Raw genomic sequence first — 21,191 nt, 5'->3', positions numbered from 1 at the left:
TTGGCTAGTCTAGTGAAGAGGAGGACCAGGGGAGACATGATAGCGGTCTTCCAATATTTGAGGGGCTGCCACAGGGAAGAAGGGGTTAAGCTTTTTTCTAAAACTCCTGTAGGCCAGACAAGGAATAATGGATGGAAACTGAACAAGGAGAGATTTAACCTGGAAATAAGGAGAAACTTTCTGACAGTGAGAACAATCAACCAATGGAACAGCTTGCCCTTGGAAGTTGTGGGAGCGCCATCAGTTGAGATTTTCAAGAAGAGATTGGACTGCCATTTGTCAGAAATGGTGTAGGGTCTCCCGCTTGGGCAGGGTGTCGGACTAGATGACCTACAAGGTCCCTTCCAATTCTGATTAACTGTATCTATATCTGTAAATTCAAAGGAAAAACTAGTTAGATTTCCAAACATGAAATTATAATGCAGTAGGAAAAATGTGGTTTCCATTCAAGTTTAAGAGGAATCCAGATTAGAAAGACACAAACTATGGGAAATGTTGATGAAGTAGAGATATAACAAATAAAGGGAGAAATATTTAGTTAAGGTATTTAACAGTTGAGATTTTTTTACTTCATATAAAATCTCTTACATTTAACCACCAAAAATAACTAGTAAATCAACCCCACAAAAAAAATGACTTGCCCTTTAAAAAGTTCCAAAATGTTTGTTGGATAAATACTTTCATTATATGAAATCATAAAAATTAAATCTCTGTGCCTGCTAAAACTCTTCATTAGATAATAAACAAAGGCAATGTAGGGAAAAGAGATTGTGCTGAACCATAGAATCACCATTCTGGTTCATGTATTACTCTAAAGTAATATTCTTCCAAGCCAGTAGGAAAAGGCAGTAGTGCTTAGGAGACCGTGTCTTAAAACTAATAAATCAGATATTGATATATAGTGGCTTCCCAGAATGTGTTTCTGGCATCAGCTGGAATATACTTCCCATTGGAAATTGATCAAATAAATATTGATGCAGTGTGGCCAAGCTAATTTTAAAATGCTGATTTTAATAAAGATTGAACAATAATGTACTCAAAATAATTTGCTGGAAACTCTTACAGTGAATTTATTTTTATGTCATAAAATTATCAGTTTTAGAAACCTAACATATCACTGTTTTGGTAAACCACAATAAATAATGTTCAGACTATCCCAGGAGCAAAAGAGATATGTGGTTAGAATGCTGAGTCAGAAGACCATTGAGAAATTGATGGCTTAGCAGTTTGAAATCCGAGAGCAGGCCATGTGACCAGATGAGCTCCCAGCAATTTGTCCGAGCTCCTGCCACCTAGCAGTTTGAAAACATGCAAATACAAGTAGATAAATAGGTACTGTATCACTTAAGTGGGACAATACCAAGGACTTGAACGGAGCCTCCTCAGACATCCCCTGGGCAATGGTGATGTCACTGGCTAATCCTTTCAACCCGGAGGCACCATAGTAGGTGCTTCCAACATGAATGTAGTAACACCATAAAATGGAGATAGCAGGTTTTGCAGGATATGGAAAAATAAATTCACGGTAAGATCATTTGCTAGAGCAGAACGTGTTTCTATCATAACCGTCTTTCAGTCACACAGAACATGAGGTAAAACAAGGGTGGGAAGAACAAGGATATATAAAGTAAATGCCTGGGCTACTTTAGTTATGGATGATTATCTGATATCTGACTCTTATGTAGTATGCAATGTGTTCTGTGGCCTATTCTTCTGATGCTATTTCCCTTCAATACCTTGTTTATTCACTGAGTGTTTTTATGATAGTTCTTTTAATCAAACTGTCAAACTTGTTGCCTGTGGGCTGGATGCATTACACACAGGCCATACTGAACCTGGCTCCGCAAAAGCCAAAAAAGTCACACAGTGTCACATGACGTCACATGACGTGGTTGAGTTTGACACCCATGTTTTAGATGATTGTGGGTTCAGTGCATTTCTACTGAGTAAGTTGTGTTTAAGTCTTGTATTAGAATTTTAAAGATGAAGGTGGTTTAAAAGGTGTTTGGTGAAATGATAGTCTTGGTATGTGTGGAAATCAGACTGGAGTGACCTCACTTTCTTTAAGTGGTATAGAAGAGTAATGTGCTCCTAAGATGTGAAGAACAAAACTCAAAAGGAAATAACTTCGTTTATAACAGTTGATTAGCAAAAAGCTAATTTCTAAAAATAAGTTACTAGAAAATTACACAGACCTCTTGTTAAAGGAATTTAGAAAGCAGGATATCAGAACTTTTTTAAAAAAAATAAAGTTATTTCCAAGATGCTCATATTATAAAGACTAATGAGTAACTGCACATTTAATTTCTGAACTTGGTTTCTTCACAGGTTAGTTTGCAGATTAAAAAAAGAAAGAAACACAAAATAAAAGCAGCAGCAATTACAGTTCTATAAATTGTAAAACATGTGACTTTTCTAACGTCTCCTATTTCTCCCATACCTGTGGGAGAAATGTCTTTGCTCACGTGTTAAACACAATAGATATTAGGTTGCATCCTGTTTATTGAACGATAATTGAGTTTTGATCAAATATCACCACCATAGTTCTTTACAAACAACACCTCTCCACAGTAAATTCTTCCTAGTCAGAGTGATATAGTCAAGAAAATTATTTGATGGCTTATCTTATCCTCATTCTATTTCTCTACAAGTAAAGACATAATACATTTGGAGAGGGCTCCACTGTTTCTAAAATGCTCCACTGTGATTCATCCCTATATAAGTGCAGCTGTCTATGTGTAGCTTCATTGAAAGACTCAATGCAAATTAGTTGAATGTGGATTTGAGAAACTTGTGCCAAGCAAACAGGATATATATTCCCTGTAATTTATCAGCCACCTTATGTACTTGAGGAAAGTGAACAGAGCACTATTGAATACTATGTTTAACCCATAAACACAGATTCATATGCTTGTGTAGAGATCCTTCATTCATTTTTAATTAAGTTTAAAATGTAAGCATCCATTGCAGATATATAAAGAACATTTCACCACTGTCTGTTTAGGATTTTTTCTCTGAATCAAATTAAAGTAACATTGTCAGTGAAATTCTGGTTTTTCAATTTCTTCAGACTTGCTCAGGAACTGTAGATTTTTTAATGTCATAACTTTCTTGTGGTTTGTCAGTGCTTATGTTTATGAAGGCATGGAGCTAGCTATGCTTGTCATCTCTCATTTTAAACAGTCAAAATGTTACAGTTAGTGATCTTAGTGATCTTCGTAACCAATTTTGCATTCTCAACCTTATGATGGTATCAAAATGAATTCATACTTCCTATACTGGCCTTATTCCCAAATAAGATTATTTAGAAATATTATGTCATACAATTTCTTTCTGTTTTTTTCAAGGTAGCAGATATACATACAGCTAAATATCTCACTGTTGCTTTTACATTAAGAGTACAGTTAAATTGAACTGATGGTAATCTTTATTGTACCTGACATAATCTACATGCTGTATATTTAAGATCTGTATACTGTATATGTCAGTTGTTCAATTGACATTGCAATTTGTGGCTAATGTATCATAAACTTCTTTCTCTTCGATTTTAGTCTGTAGGAAAGATCTGAAGACCAACATTTATTTAAAATACCCAAATTCTGAAGTCTTAGTAGTCATTAGACAAATCTAATTTTTATAGATTCCTTTGATAGTGAGTCCATCCATTGGGAGGGGGCATGAGAAAATGTCCAGTGTACATTCCTCATGTACTTACATGCAATGTCGTAACTCAAGTATTATAGGACAGAGAAGGGACATTATGACATCTTGAAGCATCTTTCATCAACTTAACATCATAGCTTACCATGAATACCTGTCCTTTACTATCAGAAAGTAACATATATTATACTATGCAGATAGTTCTTGAGTTACAACCATAACTGAACCCTGCAATTACAGTCACAAGTCATGATGGTCATAAAACAGGTCAACAAGTGACTGGAGCTAATTTTATGACCTTGCAGCAGATGTTAAGCAAACCCATTTTTCACTATGGAATATTTTTTGCTGGAAATTGGAAGTAAGTAGTGGTTTCTAGCAAAAACTCCATAAATCATGATCACATGACTGTAGACAGCACTGGAGGCCAGTTGCCAAGGGGTCTATGACAATTCGTCACAGTCAACCCCCACAGCCAACCCACCATGGCCAACTCATCACGGCCAACTCACTGCAGGACAACTTGCCACAGCCAACTCACCACAGGACAACTCTCTGCAGGACAGGAGTTACACTAATATCAAAGAAATGGCGGAATAGAATCATTAAAGGATGCAAAAGGAGGGACAGAACAAAATGTGAATGGCAAAAATTAAAATATTTTTAAATTTATTTTAAATAATTAAATAGAATTATTAAATTATCCCGCAGTGAGTTGTCCCATGGTGAGTTGGCCGTGGCAAGTTGTCCAGCAGCAAGTTGGCCATGGAGAGTTGTCTGCAGTAAGTTGGCCATGGCAACTTGTCCCATTCCATCACCAAGTGCCCAAAATTTGGTTATTTGACTGCAGTGGGGGCTGGATGCAGAACTTTGGAATTTGGTCACAAGGACCTTTTGGAATGTCCATTGTATCTTCAAAGGGTTGTTAAATGACCAGTTATAAGTCGAGGTCTACCTGTAATGCAAATGCTTACAGGTAGTATGGGTGATCTATAAAAGTTTTCAGCTCAGATCTGAAAACTAAAACACGACATATTTCAAAAGAGTTAATATTCTTATAAAATACTGAAAAAAATACAAAGTTCACATCTAATTAACAAGCTCCTTTACTGTTTTCAATCTAAGAAAAAGGGAACACATTTAGCATTTGGTAATTGTGATTAAGGTTATTCTGTAAACGCTGGATATGCTCTTTAATTTAAAATATGATTACCATTCTAAGGTCCAAGGTTTCAAGCTATAAAGCACAAAAGGAACAATAAATAAAAAGTAAATGAAATAACAGTTTACGTTTTTTTCATCCACCCCATGCTTTAAAAATTAATTAATGTTGCCAAAGAGGTTATCTCCCCTTGTTATCAAAATTTATTTCACAATAACTATGGAAACAATACTTTCTCCAGCGTGAAGATTGGAGAATCCACGGATGGGTTGACACATGCCTTTCTGCTCGGAGACTGAGTCCATAATCTTTGCCACACCCCTTGTCAACTGTCACTTTCCCCAGTTCACAACATTCTTGCCCTAAAAGGTTGTGGCAATGATTGGCTTGTAGTTCTTCTATCAGAAATGCTGGAAATTCAAATTTGAAGGTTTTCTGCTGTCAGGTTCGATTCACAGCGCTTTTAAAGCACTACTGAGGTTTTTTGGGGGGGTTCGTCATTTGCTGTATCCTCACAGCCTTGAAGGGAGTAATTTTCCCACGCGAGGTAGACAATGCTCTATTTGTCACTTGAGACTTTTTTATTTTGTGGAATGGAGAAATTTCGGGAGAGATCTGACTAGCTGAAGACAAACATCTTACAATAATTTTGTGTGTGTGGCTTCACCTCATTGTTAACTCTTGGTGACTGCTTGGATTGGTTCCTGCAGTTTCCTTGGCAAGATTTTGGAAGTGGTTTGCCAATACCTCCTTCCTAGTGCTGAGAGGATGTGATACATCCAAGGTTACCTAGCTGGCATTTTGTCTAAGGGAGGACTAGAACTCACAGTCCCCAATTTTTGTCTCAGTGCCTTAAACACTACACCAAATTGGCTTCTGTCCACAGTAAAATTACTACAACTTTACTGTATTTCTGAGACATGCAGAAGTAAACAAATACAGAAGATGAGGGGCAGTATTCTTAATAGCTATAATATTGTAGGTGTCAACAAAAAGCAACACTTTCTGATGTGTGTTAAAATATTCCAGTTTTCCCAGCCTGGAAACTTTGAGACAGATTTTTAGTATATCTCGTGTCATTTCTAAATAGTGTAATATGAATTGTAACCCAATTAGGGAAGGCTAGGATCATCAATACTTGAAGCTGCCTAATCCTGACGTCCGCGGGAGGTATGGCAAACTAAAGATGACTCTGTGAAAGCAGAGCTGATGACCAGGGCAAAAGACCAAGGAACTAGTGAGTAAACCGGTTCTGTCAGCTTTGGAAGCCATATTCCACACTGCCACATAGCCTGAGAAAGTAGGAGAGGGGTGGACTTCCGGTTTGAAGGGCTTCGGCGACAGACAGAAATCCGCGATCGTGCGCGGCCCGAACCGGCTGGTTCTGGGGCTAAGCCACCCCGTAGAGGTGGTGAAGAGGGGGGAGACCGCCAGCAGGGTTGAGGAGAGCCGCATCTCTCCTCCTCAGCTGGCCATTACTCCCTTTCCCGAAGGTGGTTGCAGTGGTGGTCAGAAATGGCCACCACAAAGGAGAACTCGACCAGAAAAGAATGTGCAGGAGGAAGATAAGAAGTGAAAGTTTTGGCTGACCGGGTTAAATTGTAAAAGCAACAACTAAGGTACCCTGGAATTTAAACTTACAAAAAATAACATTGCTCCCAAAGAAGAGTCGGAAGCAGCGAAGGAAAGTGAAAAGGGAAAGGTTTGGCTTTTTTTTTTCTTCTCTCTCCTTCCCTATACTGACAACTAAGAGACTTAAATAAGAAATTGGAAAAATCCACTTTGACATCAATAGGCAATTAAGCTGAAAATAAAACAAAATGCCAAAGGGATAATAAAGATTTCTGGACATTAAAAATTTTCTTTTTTATGAGCAGGAAGGGAGAGAAAAAGAATAAGGGCAGGATCTGGAAGAGGGAGGAGACTGCCTGGAATTATAAAGAATCTACAGTAAAACTTCAACAAGACTTCTAAAAGATACATTTTAACTGAAACTTTGCAACTAAATAGTAACCCCAGAAAGAGAAAGTGAAAAAAGAGCAAAAAAAGAAACAGCTTGCGTGTATTTGGATTATTTGGTGATCTTTGGATTCTTGGTTATTATATTTGAATGACTAAAATCAATTGGGTGGTTGTTTAAAAATTTATACAATGGCACCACTTCTGGATGAATTGAAAATGGAACTTTAAAAGTACAAAGAAGATGCACAAGAAGGGAAGGGTTCTTTTGGCTTCATTTTTCAATTCTTAGAAATGGAGATTTGGAACTATGAGAAACAATAAGAAACGACTGCAAAACAAGAAGACTGGGACAAAGAGGAACTTCCGGTTTGTCGGCTTCGCGAGCGGCAGGGATTCGCGAAGCTGCGCGATCCCTGCTGCGCTAGCCGCTTTTGGGGCTCCGATCCGGATGGGTACGGAGCTAGGCTGCCCTGCAGGGGAGCTGAAGGTAGGGGGATCCGGAGAGGGGTTTGGGGTGTTGCAGACCCCCTCCCCGCCGGCAGAACCCCCTTTTCCCAAGACGCGTGCAGCGGCGGAACCGTAATGGCCGCCACAAAGAAGCTGGCAGCCGGGTAAGAATGCGCAGGAGGAAGTGGAGAAAGTTTTTGAAAGGAGAAAGTTTTTCTTGGTTCCTAGGACTCTAAGATATATTTAACAAAATTCCTGAAAAGTATGACTTTCTGAATGATACCTTCTAGAAGAGGAAAAAAGCGGCAGTTTGGTGGTGCTGAAAGGAAAGCTTACCCTCTTTTCCTACGGAATAAATAAGTGGATATTAAGAAACCTATTTTTTTTTTAGGTGAAAACTGGCTTTAAGCGATGAGTGGGAAGAGAGAGGACTAAAAAAAAATATTTGTATGCTAAGACTTTGTTGGAGGAGATGCCTTAAGGATTTGAAGACTAAAATATATTGTAATAAGATTTTAAGAAACAGATTTGGACTTTCTTTTTCTCTGATTGATACACTGTTTCTCCAACAATACGGCCTCCCCCAATAGGAAGTCCCAGCATGTTTTATAGGCATGAAATGAAATTAAGCCCCTCCTCCCAAATTAAGGCCTATATTAAAACATGCTAAATGGGGGAATGGGGGGGGCTTGCCGTTAGGAAGTACTTTTGTTGCACACCCGGATATGGTGCTGCCTGTGTTGACCCCGATACGAAATGCCCCACCAATGGCAAGGTCAACATCCAAGCCGTCGCTGCCTGCCCGAAGATGCAACGGGGGGAATTAAGTCACCCCCGAAAAGACGGCCTAGCCATTTTTTCGGGGCTCAAAAAAAAAAAAGACCCGGCCTTATTATATGAGAAACACGGTACTACCCCAGGAGGAGAAAGTGAGAACTCTGCCTTGGTTTGGACTGATTGATAACTTTGGGACTGTTTTATTTTTTCTTTGGAATATTCTGGTTGTTGTAAGAAGAAAGAAGGGGAAAAGAAAAGAAAAGATTTATAATGGCTCTTTCTATTGAGGAACTGAGAAAAGATTATGAACAAGCAAAAAAAAAATGGTAAAGCTGGTTTGAAAGAAGCCTTCCTTTTTTTAGAAATGGCGCTTATTAACTATCAACAAACATTACAACAGATGAAGACAGCAGAAGAAGAAGAAGGAGAGGAAGCCATTTTTAATAAATTTCAGAACTCGACCATGAAAGAAGGAAGAGAGAAAGGAAGAGAAATAAAGGACTTAAGATTTAAAAAAACACTTAAGAAAGGGAAAAATAAGGTGCAAAATCAATATAATGATAGTAAACAAAAGGGAAAAGGAACACGACAGAGAAGGGAAGCCAGTAAGGCAGAGGCTAGAAGAAGGGGGTAGAAAGGTTTGTTGGGAGAAGAAAGAAAGGGAAAAGGTGGAGAAAAGCTACAAAGTTTTGAAATTAAATGGGAAAAAGGAATCTTTTTAGGGATAAAGGATGAAGTATAATTTCTTCAAAAAGATTTTGCAAGGTACATAAGATGATATTGTAGTATTGTATTAGAAATAGAAAACTTAAATGGTTTAAGAGTTGATAAGAGATTAAAATGTTGAAATGTTTAATAATGATTGGTTTTAAAATTTAATAATATGAGGGAGGTTTAGAATATTGAGTTTTAATTAAAGAGTTTAATAAGATTATGGTATTGATGTTATTATAAAATTTCTATTATAGTATTTGTTTTTAATATTTAGATCTATTGTTTAACTATGTATTTAATTATTCTGGATGTACTATTTAGATAGAATGTACCAAGCAAAATCGGATTGGGTATTGGGCGTTATTTTAAAGTTTAATTTGATTAATTTAGGGGGAGATAGAAAGGCATCATACTCTGATTAGTGATTTCAGGAGAAACTTCTTTTTTTTTATAAGGAACGAGACAAAGGGACAATAAAGAATGGACAAAAGATACAAATATAATGATTCAAATTAAGATGATTAATTAAGATAGAATTAAGAAGAGTGAAATATGTGGAGAAGTTAATATAGAAGACTTAGAATGGTAAATAAAATAAGTAATGATATGTAAGATGAGCATGAATATAATTGAAGTCCATGAAGAGAGAGATACCTGGGTCCAAGTTACTTTCCAAAAAGATTTTTTTTATGTTTTGTGTGTTGTGTGTATATGTTTTTTTTTTTGGGAGAATTAATAAAACCTTGCAGAAATATAGAATGAGAATAATGGTAACTAAGTCAGAAAGAAATAGATGAAATAATAATAATAAAATTGAATAAGAGTAAAGAGAAGTAAAGAGAAATTGGATAAGAGGTTTTTGTATGTTTATATGGAAATGGTTTAAAACAGAATTATAGTTTATCTGACTTGTTAAATTTATAATGGAAAAAGGTTTAAACATGTAATGGATAATGATGATTTGTGTGTTTTGAAAATTAATAAAACTTGTTTTTTTTTTTAAAAAAAAAAAAAGAAGACTGGGACAAAGAAGAAGCCATCTTTAATGAACAAGCAATTTTATGTGGGGAAGAAAAAGGAAAGGGGGGAAAGAGAATGGAGAATTTAAGATTTAAAAAAACAACCAAAGAAAAGAAAAATAATTCAAAAAAATAAGTATAATACTGGAAAGCAACAGAAAAGGGGAATACAGAAGAGGGAAATAGAGGTAGAGAGACAAGGGGGTAAAAAGGGGAGAGAGAAGAAGAGAGAGAAGAAGGAAAGGAAAAGAAGTTACAAAGGACCGGAGCAAGATATAGAGAAACAGGACCTATTTAGAGATAATGGGTGAAAATCTAACTGAAAAAGGGATTCTGTAAGGGTACATAAGATTGTATTGTTATATTAGTAATAGAAATAACTTTAGAAAATTGGAAACAACGTATGATTAAAATGAGGGATAAAATAGTTAGTGTAATTTAATGAAATGTTTGTGAATAAAATAAGTGAAATAAAATAAATGAGAAAATTGAATTAGGAAGGAACGGGAACATTTTAATTAGTTAATGTTTTATAAAATATAAGTGAAGGGGGGGGGAATTAACTATGGAAATCTTATAATTGTTCCCATAGAAGTATGATATTTAATTGAAAAGTAATTTTAAAGATGTTAAGACTTTAATGAATATTAATATTAATGATAGAATTGAATTGGAATGGAATGTTGTTTTAATTATATACATTTATATTTTTTTCTTTTTTTAAGAATACAGTGTGTATTTTAAGAATGTACCAAGCAGAATCCGAATGGAAGTTATGTATTATATTGAATGTTACAACTTTAGGGAAAAGATATAAAGGCATCATACTCCAATCAGTAACTACAGGAGAAATTTTGTTTAATGAGAAAAGATAATAGATAATTGAAACAGGACAGACAAAAAATATAAATACAATGATTTGAATTGAGATGAGATAATTAAAATAAAATTGAGAAAATTAAAAGAGGGGAGAAGCTATGCAGAAAATGTAAAATAGTAATAAGATATGGAATAGAATATAAAAATGAGCATGAACCTGAATTTGTGTCTGTACGAAGAAATGTAACCCGGGATTACGCTACTTTCAAAAAAGATGTTTTATTTGTATTTTTTTCTCTTTGTGAAAACTTAAATAAAATTTACAAAAAAAAAAGAAAGAAAGTAGGAGGGGGAGTGATTTCAATTGAGTAGCTCTAAGTAGACAAAATAAAATTCTTTTGTTAGTTCAAGGTCATTAAGTATGGTGCCGGATGAAGTAAGGATCTTACTTTTGGACGGATCATGATTGGGCCATGTGATGTGATGACGGCAAAGGGGGGATAGATTTGTAGTTTGGGAAATTGTGGGAAGCCCGAAAATGTTTAGATTTGGGATTCCACAGATGTGCCAGGTTCTATTCTAATAAAGGTACTTTTGAGATATGTTTGTCTTGGAGTTACTGATTGGAATGGAGGTTTGCTGGAACGCTGACAGGTTCCTTGGAACCTCTCCAGATAAAGAGAAGATGGGAAATTATCCACATCACATCCACAGCAATTCTCCACAAGTTGAGGGCTGGGAGATTATGGGATTGGCCATCTTGCTCACAACTACATCAGCGTTTACAAATCTCTCTAACCACTTTTGGAAATTGTGCATCAAGTATATTAACTATGTAGAGACTTTCAGAATGGCAGGCTTGATAATGCCGGGTTACTATCTCGTATGAAAGAAATTTTTAATCATAAACATAAGAATTTAAGGAATCTGAAATAAATAGCAAAAAGCTAAATAAGGTTTTGATCTTAGAAGGTTATAAAAGTATCAAGGATCCAGATAAAATTAATGTATTTAAGCTTTTACAAAAAAAATGGAATTAGTTATAAAGAATTAATAGCTTTTTATGGGCAATAGATCCTGTTTTACTTTTTATAAGACCTAACAAAGCTAAGCAATTTCATGATTCAAAAACTGGAGAGTAAGGGAAACTAAAGATGTTAAGTAGAGAAAAGATACAGACCTTTAAATTATACAATCATTATAATCATAAAAATACTGAATGTACTTTTAAAGAATGGAATCAGAAAATAGTAGCCACAATGTTGAGGTAATTCCCCGTTAGGAGAATGAGCGCATACAGGGAGATGTTTTTTTTTTTTTTTTAAAACAAGTTTTATTAATTTTTAAAACACACAAATTATCATTATTCATTACATGTTTAAACCTTTTTTCATTGTCAATTTAACAAGTCAGATAAATTATAATTCTATTTTGAACCATTTCCATACAACATACCAAAACCTCTTATTCAATTTCTCTTTACTTCTCTTTACTCTTATTCAATATCATTATTATTATTTCATCTGTTTCTTTCTGACTTAGTTACCATTATTCTCATTCTATATTTCTACAATTTTTAACTAATTCTCCCCCAAAAGACATATACACACAACACACAAAACATAAAAAAATCTTTTTGGAAAGTAACTTGGACCCAGGTGTCTCTCTCTTCATGGACTTCAATTATATTCATGCTCATCTTACATATCATTACTTATTTTATTTACCATTCTAAGCCTTCTATATTAACTTCCCCACATATTTCACACTTCTTACTTCTATCTTAATTAATCATCTTAATTTGAATCATTATATTTATATCTTTTGTCCATTTTTTATCATCCCTTTGTCTCATTCCTTATAAAAAAAAAGAAAATAAGTTTCTCCTGAAATCATTAATCAGAGTATGATGCCTTTCTATCTCCCCCCTAAGTTAATCAAATTAATCTTTAAAATAATATCTAATACCCAATCCGATTTTGCTTGGTACATTCTATCTAACTAATACATCCAACATAATTAAGTACATAATTAGACAATAAATCCAAATATTAAAAAAGATACTATAATAAAAATTTTATAATAACATCAATACCATAGTCTTATTAAACTCTTTAATTAAAACAATATTCTAAACCTCCCCTATTATTAAGTTTTAAAGCCAATCATTTTTAAACATTTTAACATTTTAATCTCTTATCAACTCTTAAATCATTACAATACTACCATCTCATCTTATGTACCTTGCAAAATCTTTTTTTTTTAAAAAAAAAAATTATACTTTATCCATTATCCAAAAAAAATTTCTTTTTTTCATTTAATTTCAAAACATTGTAGCTTTTCTCCACCTTTTCCCTTTCTTTCTTCTCCCAACAAACCTTTCTACCCCCCTTCTTCTAGCCTCTGCCTTACCAGCTTCCCTTCTCTGTCGTATTCCTTTTCCCTTTTGTTTACTATCATCATATTGGTTTTGCACCTTATTTTTCCCTTTCTTAAATGTTTTTTAGATCTTAAGTCCTTAAGTCCTTTAGTTTTCTTCTTTTCTCTTCTTTTCTTTTCTTTCTCTCTTCCTTCTTTCTGGATCAAATTCTGAGATTCATTAAAAATGGCTCCTTTCTTTCTTTCTTGTTCCTCTGCTGTCTTCATCTGTTGTAATGTTTGTTGATAATTAATAAGCGCCATTTCTAAGAAAAGGAAAGCTTCTTCCACACCATCTTTACCATTTTTTTTTTGCTTGTTCATATTCTTTTCTTAGTTCCTCAACAGAAAGAGCCATTATAAATCTTTTCTTTTCTTTTCCCCTTCTTTCTTCTTACAACAACCAGAATATTCAAAAGAAAATAAAAAAAATAAAACAGTCCCAAAGTTATCAGTCAGTCCAAACCAAGGCAGAGTTCTCACTTTCTCCTTCTGGGGTAATATCAATCCAAGAGAAAGAAAGTCCAAATCTGTTTAAAATCTTATTGCAATATATTCTAGTCTTCAAATCCTTAAGGCATCTGCTCCAACAAAGTCTTAGCATACAAATGTTTTCTTTTAATCCTCTCTCTTCCCACTCATCGCTTAAAACCAATTTTCACCTAAAAGAAATAGGTTTCTTAATATCCAGTTATTTATTCCGTAGGAAAAGAGGGAAAGCTATCCTTTCAGCACCTTCAAACAGCCGCTTTTTTCCTCTTCTGGCAGGTATTATTCAGAAAGTCATACTTTTCAGGAATTTTATTAAATATGTCTTAGAGTCCTAGGAACCAAGAAAAACTTTCTCCTCTCAATCACTTTCTCCACTTCCTCCTGCGCATTCTTACCCGGCTGCCAGCTTCTTTGTGGCGGCCATTACAGACCGCCGCTGCACCGTCCTGGGAAAAGGGAGTTCTGCCGGCCAGGAGGGAGTCTGCAACACCCCAAACCCTTCTCCGGATCCCCCTACCTTCAGCTGCCCCTGCAGGGCAGCCTAGCTCCGTACCCATCTGGGTCGGAGCCCCAAAAACGGCTAGCGCGGCAGGGATCGCGCAGCTTCGCAAATCCCTGCCGCTGCGAAGCCGACAAACCGGAAGTCCAGGGAGACGTATTTGAGAGTAGTGTTTGAATAATACACACACAACACACAGATACACTGTACAGTAAATGTAGGTTTTTACTTCCAGAAAGGTTTAAGCAAAGTTCAAAATAGGCAGTCCAAAGTAATTCACAGGTAAATCAGTCATTTTTTCAATCCAGGGATAATCCAGTAACAAATTCCAGTGTCAAAAACAGTTCAGTATCAGACTGACATCAAATCCAGAAATATCAGTCAATTAGGAAAAATGGCAATACTCTCCAACAGAAGGAAACAGAGATTCACTCTCTTCTGAGACTAAGACTAAAATCAACCCAGGTTTCTGGCTCCATCTTATGGCCGTTTGAAAAACCACACCCAACTGCAGTTTTTGCAATCTCTTAAAGACATAGTACTAAAATGTCTATCCTGGTTTATATATTTCTAACCGAAATACCTGTTAGGTGACTTATATTCCTAACACACAATATCAACAGTGTCTCAGCCAGTCCTTGAGTATTGAAGATTTGTCTTTAAATGAATCCAAACTCCAGCTCCTCTTTAGGACAATGATGGTTTATTCAATATATCAGCAAAGAACAAATACTCTAATCAGGCAAGTATGGCTAAAAGCCAGGCAAGGTTAGCGATGGGTTTGAGTTTGTTCTCTTTCCTTTTATTATCATTATCATGAGACACACCTCACCACACCCAGGCCTATAGCAGTTCTAGTTCTGGCCACGCCTAACCTATTATCTCTAAATGCTATTAACCCTATAACATGTCTACATCCCTAACCAATTCCGACTCTCACTAACTGATCCCCACCTGGTGCCACCTTCACCATGTCTTAACTCAATGCTTAATTACCACCTATATGTACCCCAACCCCCTCTAACAATATGCACCACATCAATACATGAAAAAAGCCATTTCTAGCCCCGCAGTTGTTCAGAATCCATCCTTCAGCCTGCAGTTGTTTCAGAATCCATCCTTCAGCCTGCAGTTGTTTCAGAATCCATCCTGCAGCTCACAGCTCTGCTAATCATTCTGAAGCAACCTTCAACACCATCGGCTAGCACACACAAGCAGCAATACAGATCTGGTGTCAGCAGAGCTAAGGTGATATTCTCCACTGCCAGCTGACTTGCTGCGAGGTATGTTCGGAGCTGACGGGCTCCGTAGCGAACTTGGAGCCTGACACAGTGTCAATAATGTCTGCTTCCGTGGATAGATTATGTCCAAAAAATATTATTGAAAAAATAATAGGTGTAGAACAAATTTTATCTGACAAGGTAGACATGGTATCAAAAGTGTATTTACAACTGACAGGGCAAGAGTATGAATAAGAAAAAGATGTTTCCCTGAAGCTACAAAAGAAACTGGGATTTTAAAATTAAAAAGAGAAATACAAGTGACAACCCAAGAAAGTGATCTGGATAGTTTTTTTTCCTATTGGAATTTACAAAGGAGGATTGTTAAAAGTCTCTGTGCGAGGGGACAAAGAAGAAATCAAGAGAAATCAAGTTGTATGACAATATTTCAATGAACTAAAGAGTTAAATGGTTAAAATTAAAAAGAAGATAGGAGTCATGATGGCGCAGTGGTTAGAATGCAATATTTCAGGCAAACTCTGTCCATTGCCAGCAGTTCGATCCTGACTGGCTCAAGGTTGACTCCGGCTTCCATCCTTCTGAGGTCGGTAAAATGAGGACCCAGATCATTGGGGACAATATGCTGACTCTGTATACCACATAGAGAAAGCTGTAAAAGCACTATGGAACAGTAATTGCTATTGCTATAAAGCTGGTTTATTTAATCAAGGTTAAAACAAGATTGTTGGTACTTCTGGCAACTGTTTATGGACTTTCTGCTGATACCAAGACTGAAAAGACTATGCTTTATGGTTTCTTTATAGATGGGAGATGGGATATAGGATGAAGAGATAAATGTCTGTTACATTACAGGGGGTGAACAGTTGCTAAATTTGTTTATACTTGTGATGAAGTTTGGGAGTCATTTCTTTGTAAATTTTCTCTTTCTTTGTTACAATCTTTTTTTTTTCTTCTCTTTCCTTCACTTTGTTACTCTATTTCATTTTTACATTTAGGTTGTACTACATTTTATTATTATAATCAACTTCTTAATAAAATTCTGTGTGTGTGTATACCAAGGCCTTTAAGAACCAAAAACGATTTTTAAACAAGATTGATCAGTGCTGCTGTTTGTTGAGAAATGGTGCAGGACTAACTAAGACCACAAACCAAGTTTGTAAATCCAGCCCATCTAACTCCTTGCCTTTGTGAAATATTCAGAAATACATTGAGAGTTCAGCTGTACATTTTAAAAAAAAATGACTGATTTTCCTGTTCTTTGAAGGCTTGCATGATGAGATTTATTTGTATTCACATATATAAGAATACCACTTGTGCATCATATACTTTGATTTGGACACAAGGTGGGTTTTTTTTTCTTCTAAAGTAGTATTTGAAAATCATGTTACAAAATACACAAAGAAAAACAGTAACATTCACGAGGGGTGCTTCTCTTCCTGCGGAAGCAAACTGTCATATTTTTGCTTTAGGGCAGACTTTAGAGTTGTAAAGAACGTAAGAATTCCATTTATATGGACTTGTATGTCACACCTTTTGTCGTTTAGATTTCATGGATAATGTTTTTAAAACCACTTACAGTGGTAATTTGGCTTGTTCCCCCCCTTCCCCCCCCCCCCAGTTCATTTTATGCCAATAAAATAGGTTGGAACTTATTTTTATTTTTAAACTTATGGTGCTTCCTCATTACATCCAAATTTGAGATTTTTGTTTATGAAACTAAATGTCAGAAACATTATGCTTGCTATCTTTCCAACACACAAGATGGAAAAAGGGGAAATAGAGATTATGGTTCGTGAAGATGTATTCACTGTAACAAAATACAAAGCTTTTCATGAAGGGAATTGTATACATTCAGAGAACTGTTGCTATAGCAAATCTGTGTGTGTGTGTGAAAATGAGTCCAGAAAAATACTCCTAAGCAAAAAGTCAAATTATTACAAAGATCGAGATAGTTTATATCAGTGTAAAATAAATTCTCATGAGTGGATGAACAAGAAAGATGGATTCTCATGAGTGGATGAACAAGAAAGCAAAAATAGAGCAGGTGTACTAAACAATCATCCCTTTTAAAGAAGGCTACAGTGAATAGCAACATGAATGTTTAAGATTTATTTTTTAACTATACAATTACTCGCTGTTGCAAAAATTCAGTCTTGACTTTGGATATGGAATCAGTGAGTAAATAAAATTTATAATGCTTTGGTATATTTTGGTTCAGTAGTAGGTCTGTATAGGGTCTGGTTGTACATGCTAACTCCATCTCTATGTCCTCATCTCTACTGGTCTTAACCTCTTTGTACTAAAATTCTATAGTAAATTGAAAGATCTGAAAGGAACTTCTTTGTTCATTCATCTAAGCATGCTTGAACCCAGTGTTACACTCTGTTTTTCCAATCTTGATGTCTGATCTGAAAGGAAATATACGTAAGTAAGTATAAACAGAAAGTAGTTTGGGGATAGTGACAAATCTGTAATAATCAGGAAACAGCATGTGACTAGTAGTGTGCTACTGATGCAGAAATATTTTACAACTATATAGTTGATGTTGCTAGGTACATAAAAATTTTAAAAAGTCAAAACAAAAATTTAATAATAATAAAAATATCATTAGTATACTTTGATATAGTAGTGCTTATCATTGATTAGTAATACTTTCTTTTTAGTAAATATGAAAAAGAGAAGAAAATCATGTAAGAAATGAGGTAAATAATGCCAAAAGAAGGGTGTCGTGATTTACCACAGTAAAATGCTGCTGATATCTTTATTTTTTTATGTTGTAATGTTTTTATTGCAAATGTAAGTTGCAAAAATTTGTTGAGAGTCAGGTGTTTTAATATATCTCTCTCTATATATAAAAGCGAAATACCACTCATGCATCATCACAAAATCTCCAGAACTGTAAAGCCTACAAACTCATTAAGAAAGGATTTTTCGAAATGACCATCAGAGCATTAGTATTTCATATATTATTATTAACACGCTCTGATGCTAAGGAGTTCTAGCATCCCCCTCCCCACCTGAAAAGAAATCTGTTCCAAATGCAAAACACAAGTAGAGGAGAGGAGTTTCAGTTTCAGTTTTAATTTCATAGTACCAAGCACCTTTAGTACAGAACAGTTGAGCTAAGCCATGCCCAGGCTCCTTGCTGTCTCCTTGCTCACACAGCAAATACTGTTTCACTTTCCAAACAGCCCTCAACTCTCTCACACACTGACAGGACGCTAACCAGATGAATACCAATGAATGCTGGTAGGCAGAGGCAGAATTTCCCCCTCCCCTTATTTTCCTCCCCCAAAACTAAGCCCGACCACATAGTTTTGTAGCGAAGCACGGGTATCAAGCTAGTTATTGCTATTAATTATGGTTGCATAGTCAGCCAGATCTATTATTATATATAAAACATTGTGAAATTACAATTGCCAGATCTTTAGCTGATGTTGGCCTTCATACCCAATGAGTTCTTCCCAAGAACCTAGGAGGTTGCAATATATCGGCATAGTATATGTGCAGATCCAAGAAGTGTGATACTTGTAGGCTTCATTCTGATGGCTCCTGAATGGTTTGCCCACTGTGCATTTCAATTTCATTTCTATTTGTGATTTTACCCACTGGTAATCTTCAACTTATGACCATAATAGAGCCTGCCCATTATGGTCATAAAACTGGTCACCCTGTGACCAGCCCAATTTTATAACCTTTATTTGCGGCATCAGGAAATGACTGTCATGGTTGTTAAACAAACACTGCAGTTATAAATCAACTCCATTGCCCACTATGGGATGAGTTTGCCAAAAGCTAGCAGTAAATGCCAATTTTCAACAACAACATTGAACAATGCAGTCACATGACCATGAGCCATTGAAAATGGCTGTAAATGTGGGCCAGTTGCTAAGTGCCCAACATCAGTGGATTCAATTTCTGATTTTCCATAAAGCTTCAGATCATCCTTAGGAAGCAACTGTGAGATGTTATAAGCAGGTTTTGCTGTTTGACATCAAAGATTTGTTTTCACCAGAATCACCGAAATTATTTTCACTGATTATGGGTTTATTGAATTGGGGGCAGGGGAGAGGGTTGCCTGTGGGTTGTTGAAAGGCAAGGCAAGCATGAGGCCATCCCATGGTCTTCTCTGATCTTAAACATAAAATATTCAGGTTCAGTTCATGAGCTGGTTACAGAAACATAACCCTCGTGTAGAGACTTTAGGTAGAGTTCTGCTATAATTTACCCAACCCCAACAATTAACAAATGGTTCTAGGAGAGGAGTAGGCAGAACTGGGGGGTAGAGTTAAACACAACATCAGTTTAAGGTCCTTGCATTGCCACAAGAAATCTAATTCCAGTCTCCCCTTAAATTCCATTGATCCTTATCTAGTGCCAATTTAGTGCTGACCATCAGTTGATTGGATCCTTCTGTATGAGTTTAAATAAATCTTCTATGCTGCAACCTTACAAGGGCTCCTGATTCTTTGTGCCTGACAACCTATATTGTTTAGCATTTAACACCTATATTATTCAGCAACAGAGTGGTCAGTGCCTGGAATGCACTACCTGACTCTGTAGTTACATCCTCTAACCCCCACTCCTTTAACCTCAAACTATCCACTATTGACCTCACCCCATTCCTAAGAGGTCTGTAAGGGGCGTGCATAAGTGCACCATCGTGCCTCCCGTCCCTGTCCTATCGTCCCCATTTATTCGTACCTATTTCCTGTATTCTTACTCATGTTTATACTTATATCTATTACCTTGTAAGAGATTGACAAATCAAATAAATAAAGAAATAAATAAAATATTACCATTGATACTACCTTTGCTGTCTTTCCCCTCTGTCATTCTATTTCTGTTTTCAGGTCTTTGTATTTTGTTATCTTCTCCAGTTCTTTCTCTTCTCTTCTGCTGTCTGCAGTACTGCCAAGTCTACTATCCAGGCTTTTTGGTCTTTCTTACTGACAAGTGCTAAGTCTGGCGTGTTTTATGTAGCAGGTGCCTGTAAAGTCCGAGAGCATTTTAGTTTCTTCATTTTCAATTACTTTCTCTATTTTATGGCCCTACCAGTTCTTGCTTGCAGACAGGTGGTATTTCTTGCCGATCTTCCAAAGCACCATTGTTGCTGCTTTGTCATGACATTTTCTGTAGTCAGTCAGTCTGTGCCGTATTATTGCAGCAGCTAACCAGGTGGTCCTCTGTTTCGTTAGCTTTCTTTAACTTCTTACTGTCTATTGCCATTTTCTCAATTCTGGCTTTGTATGAAATTGTTCTTAAGGCTTGGTCTTGTGCAGCCAGAATGAGTCTTTTCTCTTTCTTCAATGTTCCTGTTTTTAGGCATTGCCAGGTCTTGTTATTATGTGCTTTGCCTGCTTTTTTTAATGTACTGCCCATGTAATACTGAGGCTGTGGTTGTGTTGGGGCTTAAAAAGTAGAATTATGAAAATGGTGCATGTAAAAAAACCTTCTAAAATAATTTGTATGTTTCAATTATGCTTTCTGTTATAAATAGGGTAAGAAGTCCCTTTTAGCTGTAGTATTTTTCTGTAGGGCTTACAATATGAAACCCTTTCATTTTCTTAAATAGAGAGTTCAAATATCAGTTACTAATTCCAGGAGAGAAATGGGGATGGTATTAATCATTTTTAAAATGCAGTATACAGACAAATGCTTACCATGGCAACTATCAGTTCACAGGGTGAGGGAAAAGTCATAGGGACTTTACAAGTGGTTTCTCTTTTATCGGCCTAGGTGGCATATTTGATTTTTTTCCCCCTTTTTGCTTTTCTGTGCTGTTGTATTGACAGTCAATTGGCTGTTTTAATTCTTTAATTTTTAAACGAAGAACTGCAAGTGTGCTATTTCTAGAAAACCAAAGTACATATTCCCTGTCAGCAGAAGGATTTGTTAAGAAACCATTCATAAAACGTGTTATTAAAGGCTGTCACTTTGGGCATAAACATATTATTAAAGCTTGTCACTTCTTTATAAGA

The 21,191-nt window shown here is 35.9% G+C and overlaps 1 protein-coding gene across 5 annotated transcripts in view; it reads left to right on the top strand.

Moving 5' to 3' along the window:
• Positions 1-21,191, top strand: part of MBD5 (methyl-CpG binding domain protein 5) — a 161,859-nt gene that overhangs the window by 55,402 nt on the left and 85,266 nt on the right. Inside the window, exon 3 of one of the 5 annotated variants that reach the window (XM_087950060.1) lies at positions 2,971-3,029. The exons of the other annotated variants lie outside the window; for them this stretch is intronic. The gene's annotated coding sequence lies outside the window, so the exon portion shown is untranslated. The remainder of the gene's footprint in view (positions 1-2,970; positions 3,030-21,191) is intronic. 5 annotated transcript variants of the gene reach the window in all.

The sequence above is a fragment of the Notechis scutatus genome, chromosome 1 (assembly GCF_049901735.1).
Source record: "Notechis scutatus isolate UNSWTSFEM ecotype Mainland chromosome 1, rNotScu1.2, whole genome shotgun sequence".
NCBI classification, from domain to species: Eukaryota; Metazoa; Chordata; class Lepidosauria; order Squamata; family Elapidae; genus Notechis; species Notechis scutatus.
This window is presented reverse-complemented; position numbering and strand designations above follow the sequence as displayed.